Consider the following 17,264-nt stretch of genomic DNA (forward strand, 5'->3'; position numbering starts at 1 on the left):
AATTTAAATAATGAGACATACCTGCTTGTGGCCACGCATAGGTATTGGCTATGTTCCTGTCTTCTGTTTCCTGGCCTCACCAATGCAAATCGTGCCTTAAGACTTCACTGTGGTGAGGGCTGAGTGGTTTATCTGTTCAGTTTGCCAGCTGGCGCCACACCCCACATGGCGACCCCAGGGCAGGGCAGACAGATGTGCAGGAGCAGGTGCTCCCAGGAGAGCAGCTCTGGGAGGGATGGAGGGCAGATGGCAGCCAGGCACTGCAGAGGTGCCCAGCGCTGGGGCAGGGCGGGCCTCTGGCCCCAAGCCTCTGTAATCCCCATTTTGTGGGAGCCCAGGATTAGAAGGGAAGAAAGAGGAAGATGCCCTGACATTGCTGGTGATGCTGCCGGTGCTGGCAGGGGTCTGGGGTTCGTGCTCTGCTTTCTCTTCCCCTTTTATTGCTGTCTCTAAATCTGACAAACCCTTTGGATCTCTGAGACTTGAGGAGCCTGGAGGAGCCGGTGTCCTGGGGGGATGAAAGTGCAGGGATGTAATGGGTTTACCCCAGCGCTGATCTCAGAGAAGCCCGCAGAAGATTAAGATTTGCTCCCTGAGCTTGAAATCTCCCTGCTACCCCCTGACCACATCAAAGGACATGGCCGTAGGGGGCACCTAATCCCATCAATGGAATCAAAGCTGGACAAGAAAGGAAATCTGCAAACTTGGTGCAGCGTCAGGACACAGCTCACAAGAGAAAAGATAGATACACCAGGGCTCTGGCCTCCTCCACCTGGGTTACATCCCAGGAAAGGTCCCGAGCCAGTCCACAAGCAGACAGGGCCTGTTCTTTGCTTCTTGAGGTGGCCGCTGTGGTAAGGTCAACCACAAGAATTCAGAAAACTGGGCAGTGGGGCTGGGCCTGCCTCCGGGGCAGAACGGGACCCTGAAAGGGTTGGGACTCCTCTGTGTCTCACAGTTCTGTTAGCTCCCAGCTTTCAGAAAATGCTTTCACAAAGATGCACCTTACCACCCGTGTTCCCAAAGCGTGGTGCTCATACGTGAGATGGTTTTAGGCTAAAAATATGTAATATATATTTTTTAAAATAAATTTCAAGAATATTGTGGTTACGATGAGGTTAAAATGAGCTAACTCAAAGACCAGTATTTAGTAAATAATAGCACAAGTGGTATTCTGCTATGGCAAAAGTGATGGCAGTGGCCTGCAAATTACTAATTAGAAAAACACTCTTTAGGATCATCTTTAGAGAAACACTGCCTTAAGAACGGTGGTTTTCAAACATTCAGTCATGCCCCATGGTAGGAAATTTATCTATATATGTATGTAAAATGTTTTATGAAACAATTCTTATACACGCAAATATATTTGATGCAATCCTATTCTGTTCCATGAAAAAGAAATGCTGCTTGCAAGCTATTAAATTTATTTCATGATCCACTCATGGGTTACCTCCTGCAGTTTGAAAAACCCTGCCTTAGAGAACATCAACATGTGATGGTGATGATGATGATGAAGATGATGGTAGCTCTCAGTTAGTGAGAAATTTTTCAGTGCCAAGACCCTGTGCAAAGAGCTTCTCCTTACACTCTCACAATGACCCTAGGTCAGAGGTATTATTATTGCCTACATTCTACATGTGTAATTACTTGCCAGGGTCACTTGGCCAGTAAGTGCAGGCCGAGAGCAGCCCCTCTCCACTCCGGTCTAGTGCACTTCCCACCAGCTCACTCCGAGTAAATATCTCAGAAAGGCCCATTCTTCAGGGCATTCACACCACGTTTGCCCTCCCCACAATGTAGTCCATCCCTCCAAGTCTGCCCTGTGGCTCCTGCCCTGTTTCCCCCCATCCACAAATGACCTACAGGAGTCAGGCTCCTTAACAAGCTGACCTCAGAGCCCCTGAGATGGGGGTGGGGTGTGTGGTGTGACAAGGACAATCTAAATGTCCGGGCCTGCCTGCTGCACACATCCATCTCTGTGGCTGGGAGGGATCGACCTGCCTTGGGGACAAAATCCCATAGATCGGGAGACACTGACCTTTCTTTCTGGCTCCCCTCACTCTAGATTCTTCCCTAGGCCTTCCCTGGCTACTCCAGTTGAAACTGCAGCCTCTTTTTCCATCACTTCTTATCCCCAACCCAGCATTTTTCTCTTTCTGTAGCCCTCATCCCCTCTAAGATGCCACATCTTTTACTCATTTGCATAGGGCCTGTCTCCCTGCTGCTGATCTTTGCCTCCGACTCCCAGGATGTAAGCTCCACAGGGGTAGGACTTTTTGTTTCTTTTGTACACTACTGTATCCCCGTACACATAACGCAGTCTCAGCAAGTACGTGCTGAATGCCTTTCAGTCCTGCACACACTGCCCTGAGAGCTCCGTTTTTGCCATTACTGGATGGGCTTGGCTGCCCCCACCCCCAGGGCTGAGCCACATACACAGAGGCACAGACACACTCTAACACCTGTTGATTTCACCCTTTTCCTCTCAGAGGATGACCACGTTCCCCCGCAAGGCAGGAGGGCCACATTCACCGCGGCCTCCAATGCGCAAACCGTGCAAGGTACTTAATATCAACCCCATGTTACAGTCCTGATTCTCTGCTAATAACGAACACGTGCCATCTCTCTAGCAAGGCATCAAGTGGTGTGACATGGCAGGGTAGGAATGAGAACCCCGATTTTACTGATACGGAAACTGGGCTTGGGGAGATGAAATGATTTACCCAAGGTCACTCCGTACCGAGCTCTTTGCCCTCAACTTCCTCCTCCGGACCATCCAGCCTATCAGATGCCACGATTGTGCATCTTCTACAGTCACGGTTGTGCTGGGCTCTTTTCAGCTTCCTGCCATCAGTCAGAAAGAGCTCGGACAGAAGACACGGGGATCCTGGTGACCAGGGGGAGAGAAGGACTGCAAATAAAATCATTTTGTATGTGAATATGGAATTCATGGGGCTGATTTTCTCAGCAGATTTTGCTCAGGTGGCAAGTTACATGGCTTTTGTTTCTCTCGGCCCAGATGGCTTGGACAGAAGGAGAGCCCCAGAGCTCAGGGGAAAGACAGGTTTTGCCATGAAATCTTTACAGCAGAAAAGCCACTACTGGGATCACCGACTCTGTCAACATCCGAGCCCATTTCACCTCCTCACTCCTGTGCAAACTCTGATAAGTTCTCTGCCTGGGGCCTCCGTTTGTCATTGGCAAAACTGGGATGGGATTTTCTCTGTGATTTCTCCCAGCTTCTCCTCTCTTGAGAAGACAGGACACAACCTTTGCCTGCAAGAAGCAGCAGGAGGGTAAAGTCCCCAGAAAGGAGTTGATTCTTTCCAGGTGTAATGGTATTTCCACAAGGCCAAGGCAGCGCTTCGAGCTGGATTCAGTTTTCCTGCCTGATGGGGGGTGGGGAGAAGGCAGGTGGTCACTCTGAATGTGACCCAGGGAGTGAGGCTGAGAGGGCGATGGGAAAATCCTGGATAGTAAGGACACAAAGGAGTCCTGCTGGCTCAGAGTGCCAGCCCTCTCACTCGGGGTTCTCAGAAAGGCTTTCTCTGGGCAGGGTAAGTGCCTGGAAGATGGGAGAGCCCTTGGTTCAGAAGATCTAGGAGTCTGTCTCCTGGGGAATCCAACTGGTGATAGGGAGTTTCTGTGTCCCTTCCTTGTCTCCACAGCCTGAGTACTGGGGTGAAGCCTAGTGATTTTGTTCACTATGTGCTTTTTCTATTGATCAGGGGTGAATATTAGACAAGAGAAGTACCTGCTTGCCCCATAGGCTGGCAAAGAGATGGGCCATCTCCTGGGTACATGTCAGGTTATAATCAAAGATGACTTTTCCAAGCAGATTTGTGCTCATCCTGCAGAAGAGCTTAACCTATGTCATAAAGGTAGTGCTTTCTGGATGATCTTGGACAAATCACTTCCCTTCTCTTTGCCTGTCTCTGTGGCTGTACAATGAGAGGGTTGGGTGGTTGCTTTCATTCCTATCAGACCATGATTCCAAACTGGCAACTTTTGTCCTAAAGTATAGGGTTGGACCTTTAGTGTTTGCTTATAAAAGCATCGACAGACAGTATTTGTTTCTTAATCTGAAATTTCATTTTATGTGCAAGGTCAGAGGGGTTGGCAGCTGGGGGTGGGGGTGGGGTTTAGGGAGGAGAAAAGCACCCCTGCCTGCTTAGTTGCAACCTAGATCATGATATTTGAGCGTCAACGATGATTGAATGAGGGCAGAAGTAGCCAAGATAGTTTGTGGTGCTCTGGCAAATTCCTGTTCATCCTCCAGAGCCCAGGTATGACGTCACCTCCTCTGGGAAGACCTCCGCAACCCTTTAAGCAGGGTCCTCTCTTGTAAGAGGGCTCTGTCTCTGTACCAGATGCTGGAAACACAGACACAAGCAAGGCACTGTCCCAGTCCTGAGGGGCCTCCCACCTATGGCGTGAAACACACAGAGGGGTCCCAGACAATAAGCTGTGACTCATTACCTGGGGGAATCAGAGGTTTCTCAGAGAAGGTGATACCTGAGTCTCGCCAAAGGGATGGAATCTGACTCTGATCCAGTGTCTGGATCTAGCTGCTAATTTGCAGGGAATACCGAGGACAGAAGAAATAGAACTGCACTAAGAGTCTGCAGTCGGCAAAGTCTAGACTACGGGAAACTCTCCAGGTCAAATGGGCCAGGTTCCTCAACAGACAGACTGCAAGGAAATAAAAGGGAAGGAAGAGGATCCTAGTGACTGGAAAAAAAAAAAAAAAAAAAGCTTAAAAGACATATCAGTTTTTAAAATGGGCAAAGTTAAACTATAGGGTATAAAGATGTACAAGGTGATAAGTAAAAATGCAAGGAAGTGATTACTATAAAAGTAAGGAGTACGGTTGCCTCTGGCTGTAGGGGGTTGTGATTGCGAGGGGGGCACATGAAAGAGGTTTCTGGGTGTCTGGCAAAGTTCTCTGACCTGGGTGGTGTTCTACTTATAACTCATTAAGACATTCACTTGATTTGTGTGGTTTCTGAAATTGTGTTTTATTGTACAATAAAAGATTTAAAAATAGATATCTCCAGGCTGGAATATTGGACTAAAACTGACGGCACAAGGCAAAATATATACAGTTGCCAAATTCTGCTTTTAAGTCACATAATATTTGCTCGCAGGAAAGAAGCGGCCTGATCTAAAGTAGTTTGTATTTTTAAAAATATCCTGGAGGTTTTTAGCTGCCCACAAATGACTGTGCCTGCATACGTGGCTCTCCAACTGCGGTCCCAGAGGCCCTGTGTTTGTCCTAGACTCTGGGGGGAGCCACTGTGGGGAGGTCCGAGCAAGGGGAAACTGATGGGGGGGAGGGGCTTCGTAGCTCTGGTCCTGCCCATCAGGGAGGACTGGCTGTAACTCTGGATGGGGGAACCAGGGCCATATAGTCTCACCGCCAGGGTGCCATGACCAAGTCCCACTGTGAAAGGGGATACTATGATTCACTACTTTGGCAGCCCCAAGAGAGACTGGGCGTGGCGCTAGCTCGAGGCAGCACCCCCCCCCCCCCAACCCCGACTTCTCCAAGGGCCAAGCTCTGAGGCAGAAGCTTTGAATTTCAAGCCACAAGGCATTTAGGAAACATCTCTTTCAACTCTCGAATTTTGCAACTAAGGAAGTTGAAGTCCGGGGTATGTGATTTAACAAGGGTCATGCAATAAACTCAACACAGGTGTCCCCTTCTGCTTCTGCCCTCCCCCTTCAAGCCAATGACCTACCTCCAGTCTCACGGAGGTGAGTATAGATACCTGTGGGCCTACAAGGTAACTGCTAGGCCTCTCGGCTCCCATGCTCACCCTGGTGCTTGTATCTGACCCACCTGCACTTCCATCTCCTCTCATCAACCTTGACTTGGGATCCATACTTGACCCCTGCCTCTGGGGGACCATGTTTCCCCCAACATCTGTATGTTGACCTCTTCTGTACCTTGACCCTCTTTTATTGACTTTGGCTTGGCTCGTCCACCCCCCTCTGGTGGGGTGGAATTCTCTGCTCCAGCAGCTGCAGGAAACCCAGTGTCCAGCCTCCGAGTTCCTTCTCATCAGGAATCCAAACTAAGGGACAGGATTCAAGGCCATATCCAGTATTTCAGGACCTTTCCCCTTCCTATCCCTGAATGTCTGGAATCTGAATGTCTGGAAAATCGATTTGCATTTAGGAACAATTCCATGATGACACTGATAACCTAGCTCAGCATTCCCTTCAAAACCTAAGTGTATCTCTTCCATTTATTGGAATCTTAGCGAAAAAGATCAATATATTTCCCTGCTTCCTGAGCCCCATATCCTGTCTTCTATGATCCTGCCCCAAAGAGACTCTGCTGACATTCAATCCACCTGAAGCTCCACGTGGTCAACTGTGCAGCGGGACCTATGGAAAGGTGTGTTTTTGGGTCACGTTAACAGGAGTATGAGATATAGAATGAGGGAGGTGAAGAAACATTAATAAGACTACACCTGGAGTAGTACGTGTCACTTCAGTCCTGAGTGTCACAATTGAAGAAGGGGACAGATAGACCAGAGCATATCAGGAATGAGAGGCACTAAACATCATGTCATATTAAATTGGTCTATTTATCCTAAAAATGACTTGGGGAGTACCATAACTGGCTAGGGGCCAGATTCAAAGGATCACACAGGCAGGCGCCAGACTTAAAGGGTCAGTTCACAAGGGCTGGGAAAGGAAAAGGCACCCTCCAGCTGAACGATATGGTTGGCTTCCTAGACAAGAAGGCAGACAGCGAGCACCACGTGGAGAACTCACCTTTCAAGCAAAACCCAGAAACCAGAAAACACTGCTCCAGAAACTCAAATGCCCGTTCTGGAAATTTCTCCCACCCTCGAGACGCGCAAAACCAGTGAGACCGGACCTCTACCTCCACCCTACCCGCCGCTGGCAACACCAATGCCTAGCGCGGGCCTTAGTGTCACCGCAGGTAACACAAGGATCCCAGGCCAGCCCCGCCCTGCCCAGTGCGGCTGGGTGAATGGAGGTTCGGGGAGAGGAGACGCAGGGCGGCTAGCGAAGCGCGACATAGCTGGTGCCCACGAACCCTGGTGCCCTGGCTCGGCCTGCGTTGGTGACCGCGGAGCCGAGGAATGCGGGTGGACGGGGAAGGGTGGGACTGGAAGACGCCTGAACACAATATGAAAAGTAAAAAAATGCCACATCGCAGAGGAAAGAGGCGATACACATGGGAACACTGAAGCCCCCACTATCGACCCCAACCTCAAGAACCAGGCACGGACGGGGTTCGAACCCGCGATCTTCGGTTTACGAGACCGACGCCTTACCACTTGGCCACCGCGCCTGACAGCCGAGGGAGCGGTGGAAGCTCTCAGTGGAGGGGAGGCGGCGCAGGCGCGGGAGGGGCGGCGCCTCACCTCCGGCCCCGCCCCCGGCCCAGCCGCCCTGCCCTCCAGACCCGCCGTCCGGGACTTAGCGCTCGGAGCCGCTGGGGCCCTCTCTGCGTGAAGGCCAGGCTCCCGCATCCTGCCCGCGGCGGGATCCGAACTCGCGGCGCCCGCCGGCCCCGCCCCGCCCCGCCTCTAGCGCCCCCAGGGGCACGGCGCCTGCGGAGAGGCCCGAGGGGCATTCGAAAGGAGCGGCGGCGGGCGGAGAACCCAGGCTGGGAGAAACCACGACCGACGCCTGTGACGGAGCTGAAGCGGAGACGGCGGCGGCGAGCGAGCCAGGGCAGAGCGTCCCCGCTGGCGTCTCCGCCGGCTCGGAGCGCCGCCGTGTGACCTTGGCTGGGTCATTTCCATCCGGTCGGCAGGATACTGGGGCAGCGCGCTGGAGCTCGGGCCGAGTCCACGGGGAACCGAGGGGGCAAGAAGGGCGGTACAGGCAGGAACGGGACTGGCCCTCGGAGAAAGATGCAGGGCCGAGTCCACGGGGAACCGAGGGGGCAAGAAGGGCGGTACAGGCAGGAACGGGACTGGCCCTCGGAGAAAGATGCAGGGAGCCGGGAGGGATGGGCGCCACGCTGCAGGGGCGAAGGGAAGTGGGCGCGCCTGGCTGATCCCTCAGGGGCGGCCGTCTGTGTAAGAAAAACCTTCCTCGGTGCTCTCACTACCCTCTTGCCCTTCAGCCTCTGGCACGGGCCTCGGGCCTGGAGACTCCAAATAAACATCTGTTTGTGGCCTTGCCCAGGAGGGTCAGATGTGGGCGCACAAGAGATGCCCCCAGGGATGTTCTGGGGACAGTGCTAGAGTGACCAGCTGGAGGCGACCTGAATGGAGGAGTCTCTTAGTCTGGCCATACCACGGAACAGTAGAACACTCTTAGAAGGAATGATCTAGATTCAAAGGAATGATTATCAGCATAGAAGGAGCACAAAAGCACATGTGATTTTAAGATGTAGAACAATACGTGCCATTTACTAAAGCAAAGGGAAAGACACACAAAGTAGATAAAAGTAAAAACATTAGAAAAATAGAAAGGGGGAGACTGGAGATAGGGACCAAAGGGGAGTTTACTGGTAATGTTTTGTTTCTATTCTGTGAAAGAGGCAAAAAGCTGACAGGTTGGGGATACGAGTGTTTATTACGATACTGTAGGTTTTGTATTTTCTTTAAATTGAAAAGAAAGGAAGGGAATTCCCTGGCCGTCCAGAGGTCAGGACTCCGCACTTCCACTGCAGTTAGGCACGGGTTTGATCCCTGGTCGGGGACATAAGATCCCGCATGGCCGCGAGAGGCGGCCAAAATAAATTAAAAAAAAATTTTTTTTTAAGGAAACAAAACTAGGTCCCTCTGTCCTTGTTTGGCCTGTGGCCATAGCGTCTGTTCCACGAGAGGTGAGTGGGGGTGAGTGGGGGTGAGTGGGGATGGGTGGGGAAGGGGAGGCCCCCCCCCCCCCACCGTCCCAGGGCAGGGCGCGGCCAACTGCCAGCCTCCCTCAGGCCCCAGCCCTCCTTTACACAGGCGTCGGGGGTGGGGACACAAACGAGACCAATCCCTCCATTGCCGACCCTGCCACCTCCACTGCCCAAGTCATCCTTGTGTTGGTGGAGATTTGGGGAAAGTCAGGAAAGCTATAAAAATCACTGTCAACCATTTTGAAATGTACAATAGTGTTAACTACAGGCCCATGGCTGTGTAACACTCTCTGCAACTTTTTCATCTTGCAAAAGGGAAACTCTGTACCCACGGAGCAGCAACTCCCCTTTCCCTCCTCCCCCAGCCCCTGGCTACCACCGTTCTGCTGTTTGTAAGAATTTGACTACTCAGGGTACCTCATATAAGTGTCTTTCTTTTTGTGACTGGCTTATTTCAGTGAGCATAAGGTCAAGGTTCATCCGTGTTCATCTACATATGACATGATTTCCTTTCTTAAGGCTCAATATTCCATTGGTTGTTTCTTTATCCATTCATCTGTCATTGGACATTTAGTTTACTTCCACCTCTTGGCTATTGTGAATCATGTTGCAATGAATATGGGGGTGCAAATATCTCGTGATCCTGTATTCAGTTCTTTTGGATATATACACAGAAGTGGGAACACTGGATCATATGGTAATTCCATTTTTAATTTTTTGAGGTACCTCCCAACTGTTTTCCATAGTGACTACACCATTTTACAATCCCACCGTCTGTGCACAAGGGTTCAGATTTCTCCACATCAGTGCCAATACTTGTTTTGTTTTTATAGTGGCCATCCTAATAGGTGTGAGGTTGTGTAATTTCATTGTGCTTGGATTTGTATTTCCCTGATTAGTGATGTTGAGCATATTTTCATATGCTTGTTGGCCATTTATTTTTCTTTGAAGAAATGTCTATTTAAGTTCTTTACTAATTTTTAAATCAGGTTATTGGGTTTTTGTTTGCTTGGGTTTTTTTAGTTTTAGGAGTTCTTTATGTATCCTGGATGTTAACCTCTTATCGCATATATAGTTTGCAAATATTTTCTCCCATTCCTTAGTTGGATTTTTCACTCTGTTGATTGTTTCCTTTATTGTGCAGAAGTTTTCCGTTTGATGTAGTTCCATTTGTCTATTTTTGCCTTCGTTGCCTTTTTTTTTTTGGTGTCCTCTTCAAGCAATCAATCATTGCCAAATCGAATGTCCTGAAGCCTTCCTCCTATTTTTTCTTCTAAGAGTTATATCAACTCAGGTCTTATGTTTAGGTCTTTAGTCCATTTTGACTTAATTTTTGCCTGTGGTGTAAAGTAAGCATCCAACTTCATTATTTTGCATGTGGATATGCAGCGTTCCCAGCACCATTTGTTGGAGACAGGAGTTTTTAAAAGCATAAAAAGGAGAATTCAAAGGACCCGTAGTCTTACCACCAGAGAGAAGCACAATTGTGCCTGCATTCTTGTATGTATGAAACACACTAATTCATTTTTTCCGAGATACATGGGTTGGTTTTTTTTTTTCACATTTTAACAAATTAGAAATCAATATGACAACTGGTTATAGTTGGAGTTCTACAATTGGCAATTTTTTTTAGTGGCACGTAAGTTTTTTAAATCGATGCATTTGATGAAATGGAGTGTATATATATATATATATATATATATATATATATATATAATACAGTTAGGAGAGTCAGACTCATATTTTCACATTCGTATATTTCATGGTGTCCTCATTTTTCTCACCATTGTAAGATGAGCACGTCCCACATCTTTAAAAGTGGATCATTTCATGGATTGTAACAGGCATACAACTCTGGTACAGGATGTTGGTAGCAGGAGAAGCTGTGCGTTGTGGGTGGGAGGGATAATATGGTAACCATGCTTTCCACTCAGTTTTGCTATGGACCTAAAACTGCTCTAAAAAATAAAGTTTATTTTTTTTTAATACCTTTAAAAAACACTTAAAAAAAAAAGAGGTAATTTTTTTTTTTTTTTTAAACTTTGGGTTTATTTATTTATTTATGGCTGTGTTGGGTCTTCGTTTCTGTGCGAGGGCTTTCTCTAGTTGCGGCAAGTAGGGGCCACTCTTCATCGCGGTGCGCGGGCCTCTCATCATCGCGGCCTCTCTTCTTGCGGAGCACAGGCTCCAGACGCGCAGGCTCGGTAATTGTGGCTCATGGGCCTAGTTGCTCCGTGGCATGTGGGATCTTCCTAGACCAGGGCTCGAACCCATGTTCCCTGCATTGGCAGGCAGATTCTCAACCACTGCACCACCAGGGAAGCCCAAGAGGTAATTCTTGAATCCTCTACTCTGACTCCCGTGCTGTGAGTCACAGCCAACCCTGGCCTGCGCTGGGGCTGCTTCTTGGTGGGGGTCCCTGTGGGTCTGGCCCAGGAGCCTGATTTTGTCCTTCTTCCAGCAGTGAGCAGCCGTAAGAGCATGGTCTAACTTCTGTTTCCTAAACTCACATGTACCATTTTTAATATAGAGCTTTTGCCTTGAGAAAGATGCTTTGAAACTTGACCAAAAGGTGAGAGCTGGTTCCAGAAGCTCCTAGCTGACAATCAGGCCATACCTACTTCCATGCAGTACAGTGATAAGATCATCCAGTCATTCAACAAATCCTCAGTGAGCACCTACTAGGTGCTAGAATCTTTTCTCAGTGCTGGGGCTATAGCAGTAAACTAAGCGTCACAGATTCCTACCCTCATGGAGCTTCTATTCTTAAATAAGCAAAACATATAGTATATCAGATGGTGATAAGTACTAGGGAGAAAAATAAAGCAGAGAAGAAGGATGGGAAGTTCTGCAGGTAGGATGGAGGGTGGTAACTTTAAACAGAGAGATATAGTAGATTAAAAGCAGTCACAAATTCTTTGCTGCTTTTCCCACCCAAAGGTAGAGTCTATTCCCCATCTTTGGGTATGGGCTGCCCGTCTGGCTTTCCTTGACCAATAGAATGTGGGCCAAGTGATGGTTAAGTTCTAAAGCTTAGGTCTCAAGAGACCTTGTAGCTTCTGCCTTTGCTATCTCAGAAGCCTGTCCTAAGACCACTGTGTAAGAAAGGCAGTCCAGCTATTGGAGGATGAGAGGCCGTGAGGCATCTTGCAGCCAGAAGCCAGCACCACCTACCAGACACGTCAGCCTGGCCACCTCAGACCTCCCAGCCCCGCTGACCCTTCAGCTGAGGGCAGCTATATGAGCAAACGCAGGCACACCCTGCAGAGGAGCTGCCAGCCTACCCACAAAATGGGGAAAATAATCAATTGTTCTCGTGGTAGGGTTTTGAGGGTAGTTTGTTACTTAGCAATAATAGTTCCTAGATATAGGAGGTTACATACAACTAACACACTTTCTGTTTCTAGGTTTGTGGGCTGGTGGTTATTTGCATGGAGTAATCGAAACTTTTGTGATGCTGGATGAATGAGGCAGGGGCCATGCCCAGCGGCCCCTCAGAGGTTATTTAATCTCAATTTCCTCATCCACAAAATGGGAGTTTGTTCGCTATCAGCCACAGCCCTGCATTAATTAAAAATTGAACCACCTTCTTCACTATTCACTGCTGAAGTGAGCAGGGGTGTGAAATGCCGCTCAACCCTTTTTCCGTAGGTGCGTGCGGTAGCAACCTGAAACTTTCCCTTTCGTCAAGTTTCACAGCCCCTTTGCCAGCACGAAGGCTCTAAATTAAGTCTGCTGTTAGTAGGAGAAAAAAGTCAACACAGGTTGAAACCTTTTTGGAGAGTGTATGGCCACGTGTGTAGACATTTAAATTAAGGCTGCTTTTCATACTTGGGGTTAACGCGGTTTGATTTTTTTCTCTCTTTCTTCCCCTTCTCAGTGTTTAGTCGGTTACCTTTTCCCAACTCCTCCACCCGTTGGTAGAGCCTTCCCTCATAACAAAATACTTACAGGTGGCTGTAATTTAAAGGGTCGGGGCAGGCTCACAGGTGGATCACAGGCTAAATAAGTGGGGGAGGGATAAATTGGATGATTGGGATTGACACATACATACCCCTATATATAAAATATCTATAGATAACTAGTAAGGACCTACTGTATAGCACAGGGAACTCTACTCAATACTCTGTAATGGCCTATATGGGAAAAGAAGCTAAAAAAAGATATAGGTATATGTATAACAGATTCACTTCGCTGTACACCTGAAACGAACACAACATTGTAAATCTTTTTCTTTTTTTTTTTTTTTTAATTTTTATCGGGGTATAAATCAGGCCTCCTCAGAAGGCCCCAAACAAGGCAGGAGCCTTATTGAGCACCAGCGCTAAGCAGCTACAGCCCTTGGGACCCTTCCTTTCCCTGAACACGATCCTACTGTGACGGACAGTCAGGAGTGTCTCCATGCGGGCTCCCGGACAGTAAGAGATCTACTTGGTTGAGGTCAGAGCACTGATGGACCAAGTCATTCCCCAAGATGGGTCCTGTTTGGGTGGATTTCTTTTGGGAAAGATGGATCTCCTGAAAACAAGCCTGGTAGGGCCGAAACCGCTGAAGACTTGCTATCTCATGCACCTATTGCTGTGTGACCAGCTACCTCAAAATGTAGAGAGAGGTATGCAGAGAGATGTGAGGTGGGGCTTCTTTGTGCCCACCTTCACCTCACAAAATGGAAACATCTGAGGGCTCTCTAGTGGGACAGCTTGGACTACACCCTCTCCTAGTCTCCTTCCTGCCTTGACAGCCTCTGGAGTTGACGTTTACAGCATCCCCTCCCCCACCCCCCAGCACCAACACGATTGCAGGCCGAAGCACTGAGGGTCTGGCCTGACGCTGCCAGAGACCCGAAGAGTCCAGCTTTTGGTCTGGGGGTCGCCTGCTGGACTGGATAACTGAGAAGGCCACGTGGAGACAGAGGGGGCCAGCTGGGCTAGAACGCAGGGGATGAGGGTCTCACAGGCTCCCCTGGGCTTAGTGACACCAAACGGAATCTGGAAAGTGGGCCCAAACTTCAGCGCCTTTGCCCTCTGGGTTTGGGCCTTTCAGGAGCGCCAGCCATTTTTTTTTCTTTTTTGTTAAACCCAGAGGCCACATCAGTTCATGGAGCCCAAATCAGAACCCAACAGCAAAGTCAGAGCTTGGAGAGAAAGTCAGGGCCAAACCAGGGATGGCAGGAGAATGAGGGGAACTTCCTGCAGCCCCAACTCAGCCACCTGGTGAGTTCCAGAAGGACTGGCTTGAAGCTGGCTCCGGGCTTCCTGGGCCCTAGAGCCCACAACCTTGCCCCAGCGGGCTTGGGGCACCACTGACCCCTCAGCCCACATTAAGCTGTAGCCTGGCCAACCAGGCTGACCCGTGGTGGAACCACCATCCTTCCTGGGCCTCTGCTCCTGCCCCCATCAGTGCAAACAGGCCGCACAAGTTCCACCTGTGGGCTCTTGCTCCTAAAGAGCCCACGGGCCCCACGCCAAGCATTCAGAACACTGCAGGGCGCACAGTGAGCCCTAAAGACACGCCAGCTACACGAACCACCTAGTTGTTGCATCTTGTGGGCCAAACACCGCATTCGGCACAGGGATTAGGGAGGGGAGAGGGGCTGTAGGGGGAGGAGTGTTGCCAAATCCCACTTCTCCGCGGCTCAAAGGTCAGAGAGCAGCCACATGGACTGACCGAACCCGACTCACCCCTCACCAAGGGCCCCCTGCTGACCACGGATCTCTGGACCCCACGGTTAGCAGGGCTGCACCTCCTCCCCCTGAGGATCCTGGGCCTGCAAGCGAGAGGCCGCGGGAATAGCTTTTTCCACCCCTGGGCGTAGGTTAGTCATTTTCCGGAGATGGGTTGGCTGGGTGGACCTGCCCGGCAAGGCCATGAGACGCCTGGCTCCCTTGCCCAAGTGAACACCCAAAGCTGGTGATTCCAACTCTCCGCCTCACGCAGCAAAAACCAAAACCAACCAGGTCTTACCTGAGTCCACGCTGCCTTCGTCTCGGTTCCTCTCTCGGCAGCCTACCTGGTCCTGCTGCCGCTCTCTGAAACTCAGCTCGGACCAGGCCGCCGCTGGCTTAAGATCCTTCAGTGGGTGCCACGGCCCTGCCCCCTGCCCCCTGCCCTCTGCCCTCTGACCCGCTAGTTCTCCTAAGGCCTTTGCACCTGTTCTTTCTCTGTTTTTCCCAACCTCTCTCACCTGGCCATCTCCAGCTCCTCCTTCAGGCCTAGTTGAAATCTCCCGACTCCTAAAACAATTTCAGCAGTGATTATGCACCCATGACTCTCAGCCCTGGCCACACACTGGCATCACTCGGGTGGGGGCAGGGAGCGTTTGGAAAAAACCCCAGCGTCTAGCCCCATCTGAATCCAAATCACTGTGCTGGGGCCCTACATCCACGTGGTTTAAAATTCCTCCAGGTGATTCAAATATGCAGCCAAGTTTGAGAACCTCCCTTTCTAGAAGCTGCTATGCCCTGAGGTTGGGGAGCGGGTTTGTTTTGCTGTCACAAACCCAGCACCTCACCCTACACTGAGCGTCTATCAGGTGCTGATGAAACGTTTGCTTAATGGATGATGAGATCCACCCTTGGCCCACCAGGCTCTGCAGGGCCTCAGCTGTCCCATCTCTCCAGCCCCACCTCTCCGCTCACCTCCCGGCCACCGTATCCTGAAACAGCCGTGCTTTCTACAGACCTCCCCCACGTGTGATTCCCAGATCCTACAATTCTTCAGGGCTCTGCTGAAACTGCCCTTCCTCGGGGAAGCTATCCCTGATGCCCACTGGCCTCAGTCCCCTTGCCCCCAGCTCCCATCCCACCCTGGTGCCTGGTAGATTAAGTCTGTTGGTTGATTTTGTATCCAGACATTTTTGACCCTTCAGGAGACTTTGTCCTGGGCCCAGATGACTCTAAAAGGGCCTAAATTTGAGGGCATGGTGAGTTGGTGGGATCCGACAATGGAACTTTTGCAGGAACCGTGACCTCTAAGCGGCGTAGGGACGTCGTCAGTAATAAAGAGGGTGAGAAAACGGTCTCCAAGACTGTGCAGGGGCCCCAGCCTGCACACACTGCAGGGCTTGCTCTCACCTCTCTCCAGAATAGTAAACTGAGTTGAATCGTGTCCCCTCCAAACGGTATGTTGAAGTCCTAAGCCCTGTACTTGTGAACGTAGCCTTATTTGGGAATAGGGTGATGGCAGTTGTGATCACGTTGACGTCATACTAAAGTAGGGTGGCTCTAATCCAACGTCTGGTGTCCTTATAAGAAGAGCAAATTTTGGTCACAGAGATACTGACGGAGGATGGTCATGCGACAGCAAAGGCAGAGCGATGCAGCCACAAGCCAAGGAGCACCAAGGATTGCTGTCAACCGTCAGCCAGGAGAGGCATGGAGCAGATCCTCCTTCAGAGATTGCAGAAGGCACTAACCTTGCTGACACTTTGATCTCAGACTTCTGGCCTCCAGAACTGTGAATCAATTTCTGTTGTTTTAAGCACCATCCCACCCCCTCCCCCGATTTGTGGTACCTTTTTTTTTTTTTTTTGGCCATGCCACACGGCATGTGGGAATCTTCCCTGACCAGGGATTGAACCTGTGCCCCTGCATTGGGAGCTCAGAGTCTTAACCACTGGACTGCCAGGGAAGTCCCCTGTGGTACATTTTTATAGCTGCCCTAGAAAACTAATTTAATAGAGGAGACGTTTCGATAAGGAGCCTTTGGGGGAAGATGAGTTTTGCCTCCCGAAATCCAGATTCTGATTCTGCAAGCACTTACTGGATCCCCATCTGGTGGCTTGACTCCGTGGGTAGGAACTGTTACTTCCCTTGCTTTACGGACGAGGCAACCGAAACTCAGAAAACTTGCCTAGTCACACAGAAGGAAGTCATAGAATGGGGGTCTGATTTCAAGTGCAGGACTTTTTCCATGAACACAGAGTTGGTGCTCAGAAATGGCCTAATTATTGTGAAACAACAGATTGGAAGTTTAGTACTGGGGTTTTCTCAGTGACACCCCGTCCCCACCCTGGTTCCCGAGACCCCATTGCACTCTCCCCCGCTTCCTCAACAACGAGTTCAACTTTTCAGGACTTCAGATCTCAACACACACACCCCAAGGCAGGGTGCAAGGGGGCTACAGCTTCTGGAAAGGCCAGCAGTTGCTTCTGGATGGCTGGGGTAGGGAAGGCAGAACCAGTCTCAAAAAAAAGTAGTGGCAAACTAAGAAGGAAGCCATTTTTGAAACTGGGGTGCAGGGCCAGTGCTCAGGAATTGGAGACACCTGGCTGGCAGCAGAGGGGTCCTAGAAGGAGTGGGGAATAGGGTTGTCAGATAAAATACAGGACACCCAGTTAAATCTGAATTTCAGAAATACAATGAATAACTTTAGTACTGCTTGGGACATACTTACACTGAAAAATTATGTATCTGAAATT

The 17,264-nt window shown here is 49.9% G+C and overlaps 1 non-coding gene across 1 annotated transcript; it reads right to left on the minus strand.

The window, feature by feature from the left end:
* Window positions 1-7,261: 7,261 nt before the first annotated feature.
* TRNAT-CGU (transfer RNA threonine (anticodon CGU)) lies at window positions 7,262-7,333 on the minus strand. The gene has a single exon. It is a non-coding gene; the product is annotated as a tRNA-Thr (tRNA).
* Between the last annotated feature and the right edge of the window lie 9,931 nt (window positions 7,334-17,264).

Source organism: Balaenoptera ricei, chromosome 20 (assembly GCF_028023285.1).
Source record: "Balaenoptera ricei isolate mBalRic1 chromosome 20, mBalRic1.hap2, whole genome shotgun sequence".
NCBI classification, from domain to species: domain Eukaryota; kingdom Metazoa; phylum Chordata; class Mammalia; order Artiodactyla; family Balaenopteridae; genus Balaenoptera; species Balaenoptera ricei.